The following is a 6,619-nucleotide window of genomic DNA, read 5'->3' on the forward strand; positions in this document are numbered from 1 at the left end:
TCCCTACAAAGCTGACCCAGAGGAGGGTCAAAGCCTACAGCTTTCAGTCCTTCCCGTTCTGCCATTCCCCTGGGTCTGGCCTCACTCCTCCTCCTATCTTCGCTCTCCTGTCTTCTATGCTCAGCCTGGTTCTTATGCCTCCCCATGTCATCTCAGAATGATGGCCATGGTAGCCATATGTTCGTTGGGATTCTTTTCAGACCCAAAGATCCCTTTCTACGTGTAATGCATCTTTAAAAAGGTTCCAGTCAAGCTTAGATTCCTCTTACTAAAAAACTGAATACAAACCACAAGGTGCAGAGAAATGGTGAAACGGGGGGAGGGGGGCAGAAGATGGGTAAAAGGAAGGTGAGCAGGGGGGGAAAATGAAAAATGTAGTTAAAATTTGGAGAAATTCAAGTCCATTTTCCTTTTGGCACCATTGTTACAATCTGTTCAGCTGGTGACTGAGGTGTCATTCCATCAACAACACCTGGGCATTCCCACAAATAAAAACATCTAAGATATCAGCCTCACCTTTAAAGTCTATTAAAACACACTTTGTGAATTCCCTAGGAGTGACTGAGCCCCTATGCTTCCATCACTCTCCTTCATCATCACAGAGCAAGCTATGTCGGGACAGCATGGTAACCCTACCTCACCACTCTAGAAACACATGGGGCTAAGCTGGTCCTTTGCTCCGAGTAGCATGGCCTGGGCTATGGTCCAGCTCTCTCCTTGGCCACAAAGCAACCAACAGTTGTCCCTTTGTTTCTAATAGCCATCAACAAAGTTAGCTGCAATCTAGTGGTCTAAGATGAAAACTGTATCATTTACTCATTCTAGACACAAGCCTAAGAAACATGGTTAAGATCCATTCACTGTAGAAGCACTAAAGTGGCAATGATGAGAGCCTCTTATCTCTCCTTTCTAGGAGACCCTGACTTTGTTCCCTAGTTCTATCACTCAGAATCTAAGATACGTACTCAAAAAACCCAGTATGTTCCACCTTTTCTCACCTGGTTAAGAGATGCAAGAAAGTACAGTAAACTTGCATATCCCAACTTACCTGTCCATAGATTTTCCACTCTCCTAAGTGACCTTTATCTCCTCTTAGAAATCTTTTATTTATTTCTGTATCCTCCTAGACAGTATTTAAATGTCAGCCCTTCTATGAAACTCTCTTCATTGTCCTTGCTGGATCTTACCTAAGCATATGTTATCTCCTTACACAAGCCTCTCCCCACACCCATTACGAACCACTGTAAAACACACGCTAGAAATCATACTCAACATCTATGTTCATTGAATAATTGAGAAATAGAGGGGGGAAAAACCCACAAAAATTTGAGTATGAAGTTAAAGAAATGATTACAACCATGCTAAGAAAAAGATAATTTATTACGTGTCAGCTATTCAGCCCCAGATAGTAGGACAAATGATTCCAAGATTAAGAAAACATCTCTCCCCAGCCCTTGAAGAGCTCAGTCTTTTGGCAAAAGACAGTATATGAATCAAATAGGTTAAAGTGTGCTAAGATACTTGAGCAAGTGCTGGAGAAGCACTGAGGTTAAAGAAACCAGCTCTGCTTTGGACAGTCATGGGTGGAAGGCTTCAACAAGGAGACAGGCCATGAGCCAGGTCCCTTCCTGCCAACCTTGCCAGAAACTGCTAGTAAGTGAAGAGACAAAAGAAGGGCTTCCAAAGAGCATCAGGTTACCAGCCAGAGACTCTCTGAACACACCTGTCTAGGTTCACAAAGCCCATATTCACACAATGGTTTCTGTCTAAAGGCCACAGACCGTTAACAGCCCCAGGTGAACATTAAAAGCCCACCTCCTCTGAGTTATGTCTGTGTCTACATACCAACTACATCTGCTGTTCTATCTTCTGCTTCCTTCTAGAAGATACTATCAACTCAACCGCTAATTTACTCTCCCTGGAGCCTTTTGCTTGTGGTTTCAAAGCGGATCTGCACTTTAGTAAATGTGAACAATTCATTAGACCAGTAACTCTCTATGATCTATATTTCTTTACAGAAGGGGCTGGTACCAGTGTCTGATCATATGCAGAGTACTGAAAGTAGCAGAGACTGAAAGCAGAGTCTATTGGAAAGAGAAAATGTCTGGGTTTCTTCAGGAGAGTATAGGATGGATGTGGAGGAAAAGAAGGAGCTTAACTTTCCCAGTTCACACAATCCTAACCCAGACAAATTACAAGATGAGTGAATTTTGTCAGTCCAGCATCAAGGAGAGAAGGCCATCACGCTGGGAACAGTATTTCTCCAGCCTTCAGGATATTATGTTCCACCTGGCTTCTTCACCTTCTCTACATTCTACAGAATCATTTTTGCTATGATTTCTTCACATATAATCTTTGTTTTCTCCTGCATCTTTCTAGATTTCTAGTTAATATATATTCTTACTTTAACTTGCTAGTTGTTGTTGTTGTTATGTGTAGTCAAATCAGAACTAACTCATAGCTGGCCTTCTAGTGGATTTTCAAAGGCAGTAAATCACACGAAATGCAATTTTCCACCCTTCTAACCTTCATTTCAAGTTCTTGAACCAGAAAATTTTTAAAAAAATAATTAAAAATCAACCCCCCAAAACCCCAACACACCCAGAGACAGACAAAGAAAGAAAGGGAGGGGGAAAAAAAACCAAACAAAACAAACCAACTAACCTGCATGCTGGGTTAACCACAGTCACTGAGAAGCAAAGAATGTTTTACAAGTTAATTATGTGACCAAGGGCTAGATCAGCTCAGTCCTGTAACTTCTTGCCAACTACCACAAATCCCAAGAACCAGGCTTCATACCACACATCCCATGAACCAGGCGTCATCCATGAATCCATCTCCTAAGCGCCCACTGCCTCACCCTACACTAGGCTGGGTGTAAAATAAATAAAGACCAAGGAAGATGCCCTAGGTTCTAACACCATGTTTCTAGAGGGGAAGAGCACACAATCTAGGTGCCTGCAGTTAATTTTTCCACCAGAAGAAGTCGCTCTTCTCAGCCTAAAAAACTTGGCATTCAAAGTATTATCTAGAGGAATTTTTTCCCTTCCTCCTCCTCTTCTGTCATTTTGTCTCTCTGCCTGCATCTACCCATGCCAAAAATTACATCCACATGGTGGCAAAGCAAGACTCTTGAGAGAGACAGGTTCCCTAGGGATAGAACCAATGGGAAAGAAAAAAATGAGGCATACTAGGGACACACACTGAGTCCCTGGAATATTAACATCTATCTGTTAACTGGTATATCTTTCAGTGTTCTCCATCCATCATGCTTCACTGTACCTGAATCACAGAGACCAAAGAGAACCCAGTCGCTCTGCTTCCTTTAAAATGAACAACCTAATGTTCTTAGCCGTGCTTCCCTGCGAAGTCTCTATCTCCTATTCTTTTTTTCTTTCTTAGTTGCACATCATGAAGGCTGCTTGGTTGAAATCAGATTTCCTCCTCTTCCCACCAGCAGCCACATTTCTTTCCCATATAACCCACATTGTCAAGGAGGCAGTAGAAGACAAAATAGAACCCACTCAGCTCTTACAGAAGAGAACAATGGTCTGAAATGATCCCGACCACCACTAAATCACGGCCTCGTGGAGAAGACTCACTACTGTGGGGAACACCTGCCTCCTCACCAGGGTCTCCAAAATGGCTTTGGAAGTGGAACAGGTAAAGGCCACCTGTGGCAATCCTTTGAATGCTGAGAATCTCTTTCCAATTGGATTGCCTCTCCTTTCTGGTTCTAGCATTCCTCCATTCCTCCTCTTCTTCAACACCTTCTCCCTTGTACCTTCTCTTCCTTTACCTATTTTCTGGAACCACTAATGGCAGCCTGGAACCTAATTCAACCCCATTGGCATTCACATTGAATGAGGAGACTCAGACCCTGTGAAAAGACTACCTCAACAACAAACCTTCCAAAGCACCTACTCAGTGTGGAGCGCTATCCTAGGCACTATAGAGGTAAAAGGGACATATCTCTAGCACAATACCCACCATCTCCTGCCATCTTTATGCATGAAGTCATCGCACATGCAGCTGTTTTTTTTCTTCCCATAGCCTTGCTCTGTTTCGAAGTAAAATTAAGAGTTCATCACCCTACTTGGAAGAGTAGAAACAGATGGGGGTCCAGCCCGTGTCTCTAAGGTGAGCACGCACCAGATAACCTCAGCTATTTTCAGAGATGGTGAGAACATGGGGAAAAGTGGGATCCCACCCTCTTGCTCCAACTACACCCTGGTTCCAGATGAGCATTTCAGTAATAAAAGCTCAAAGGGATGAAATACCGAGGTGGATTTGGATTCCATCCATCCTTTCTGGATTATGGAAAACTATCATCTGCTGTCATTTTGAGTGCTAAGGATCTTCTATTACCACCATCTCTTGCCCCATCCCCTTTGGCATTCTGGATTGTTTCAAAGTATTTTAATTTAAGGATACCCCCCCAAAAAAAGATTGAGGGGATGCTTTTAGAAAGCATATTGATGCTAATGATTTGGCCACCATTATTGCAAAGACCTTGATCTCAACCTGAATCTCTGCGGTTGGGTGTCTGAAGAGTATGGAACGTGGAGGCAGTGAGGTAAGGAGGGGCGCTGCTCGCCTGCTCACCATCATGGCCCTCTAGCCTGGGAATGCTCTGATTTCCTCAGGAGTTATCTTGGATTGCATGAGTGACTGGCGAAGAGTCATTAGCTAAGTCTTTTCCATTTCTCCTGCTATTTCTCTTTTCAAGTCCATTAAAATAATGCCTAACCACATTTCACATGTTGTCAAGAAATGATGAGAGGAAAAGAAAAATGAATGTATTAATTCTATTTTGAGAGTACAAGACTCACACATGCAAACGACACATCTCTTTGTTTAACACAAAGACTCACGTGTCGAATTCTGCACCCCTTCCACATGCACAGCCTTTGAGAACTCTGCAAGATAGCCATTTTGCAAGAGTGTGGAAGTAACAGTTTGCTTGGAGGATGTGTGGATATAAATAGATGTGTAGACAGAAGGAGAAATTTACAGCTCAAAAATAATAGCACATACCCCCAAAAATTACAATTAAAAGCCAAATAATTGATAAAATGTCTTCTTTCTAGGCTGGAGATGTAAATTCTTTTGACCTGCAGCCTCCTTTAATTCCAGGTGTTCTCAGAGCAGCCTGGTTCCCCACCTACACCTGCCCCTCTGCAATAGGCCTCCCGGGATCTTGGGGCCCAGTGGCAATCCTTTAGATAGCAAGTAGATTTCAGGGCAGCAACCACAGTCATGCCAATCATTTTTATTTTGTATAGGGCTTGAAAGGATTTTAAGCCTCAGAAGGTGGAGACAGAAGATAAGAAGTATAGAGATGGTAAAGGGGAAAGACAGCTTTACATTTTTTTTTTTTTTTAAGATCTTTAGATACCCATAAAAATCAAGAGCTTTAGCTCTGGGTGAATCTAATGCTATTTATTTAACTGGAAAATCACACAGGTCTCCCAATTGTATCTGCATACAGATGCTCCCATGCCAAGCGACATCTTCCCCTCTTCCCCCCTAAATACACCCACCCTGTGTCACCAAAAAAACTCCCCACAAAACCTGTTTGATAAGCAAGGAAAAAGAAATAACACAGGAGATTTTCCCACCCTTTGTAAGAAGCCTTCCTCCCCCCCACAAACAGCATTATTTTAATACCTTGTTTCCTTTTTTTTTTTTCTAAAAAGATATACTTGAGGGATTAGAAGAGAGATAAACAAGGAATCCCTAGCCCAGGTGAGGAAAAATTAAAATAGAATTTGCCCTACCTTGGTTTGTAGAAGCCAAACCTCTAGCCGGACAGATTAAGGGAGTGAGCATGTTGGGGATGTCCAGTCTCCTCTTCTCGCTTGCATATCCACATAAGAAAGACGAAGGGTAAATGATAGGAAGATCATTTAAAATCCAATTTAGCGTGAATTTTGTTTAAATCTTGTGTCTTGAAGAGATGCAAATTCAAAGAAAAAAAGATTTAATTCAAAGGTAATTCTGGGTAGGAAGAGCAGCTCACAATGCAGAATCCAGAGTAATTATTCCGTATGCATGTGAGGTTAGTGGCTGGAAGATTTTTTTAAAAATGATTCTTCTGGCAATTATGGTTTTTTGGTTTTTTTTAATTTTTATTTTTGGAGCTTTAGTGGAGGAGGCTCTGTGTGGAGAAGCTGGGGGCCGGCTCCGTCCCTCCGTGGAGCATGGTCATTCCCAAAGCGTCCCCTTTCCTAAGGGGGAAAAGAGGCGGTCAGGGTTTGATTGGAGTGTCCCCCGGAGGGTGAGAAAAAATGCATTCCGAAAAAGATATCAATTCACTTTAAGGAAAGGGGGGAAGAAACCCCGCATTTCCCACAGAGTGCACCCGAGAAGAATTGAAAACAGCTGGCACCAGTCTATGATTCAGAAAAGGTCTGGCTATACCATTCCTGGGACAGGCATGGATGAGAGGTGGAAAAGCCAACCTGAATGGAAGAGGAAGAGGAGGGCGGGAGCGAAGGAGGGAAGGTGGGAAGGAAAGAGGAAGGGAGAGAGAAGAGGCACCATATAGCAACACACTCACACACACGCAGAAACACAACCCCCTCTTAACTCGCCAGCAAGTGCGGCCCCCAGCCCC

The 6,619-nt window shown here is 43.0% G+C and overlaps 1 protein-coding gene across 1 annotated transcript in view; it reads right to left on the bottom strand.

The window, feature by feature from the left end:
• The window catches only part of GRIN2B (glutamate receptor, ionotropic, N-methyl D-aspartate 2B), a 692,233-nt gene extending 686,261 nt beyond the window's left edge, over nt 1-5,972 (bottom strand). Inside the window, exon 1 of the mRNA XM_006888426.1 lies at nt 5,781-5,972. The gene's annotated coding sequence lies outside the window, so the exon portion shown is untranslated. The remainder of the gene's footprint in view (nt 1-5,780) is intronic.
• Between the last annotated feature and the right edge of the window lie 647 nt (nt 5,973-6,619).

Source organism: Elephantulus edwardii, unplaced genomic scaffold (genome assembly GCF_000299155.1).
Source record: "Elephantulus edwardii isolate Elephantulus edwardi_28Jun2011 unplaced genomic scaffold, EleEdw1.0 scaffold00067, whole genome shotgun sequence".
In the NCBI taxonomy this organism is placed as follows: domain Eukaryota; kingdom Metazoa; phylum Chordata; class Mammalia; order Macroscelidea; family Macroscelididae; genus Elephantulus; species Elephantulus edwardii.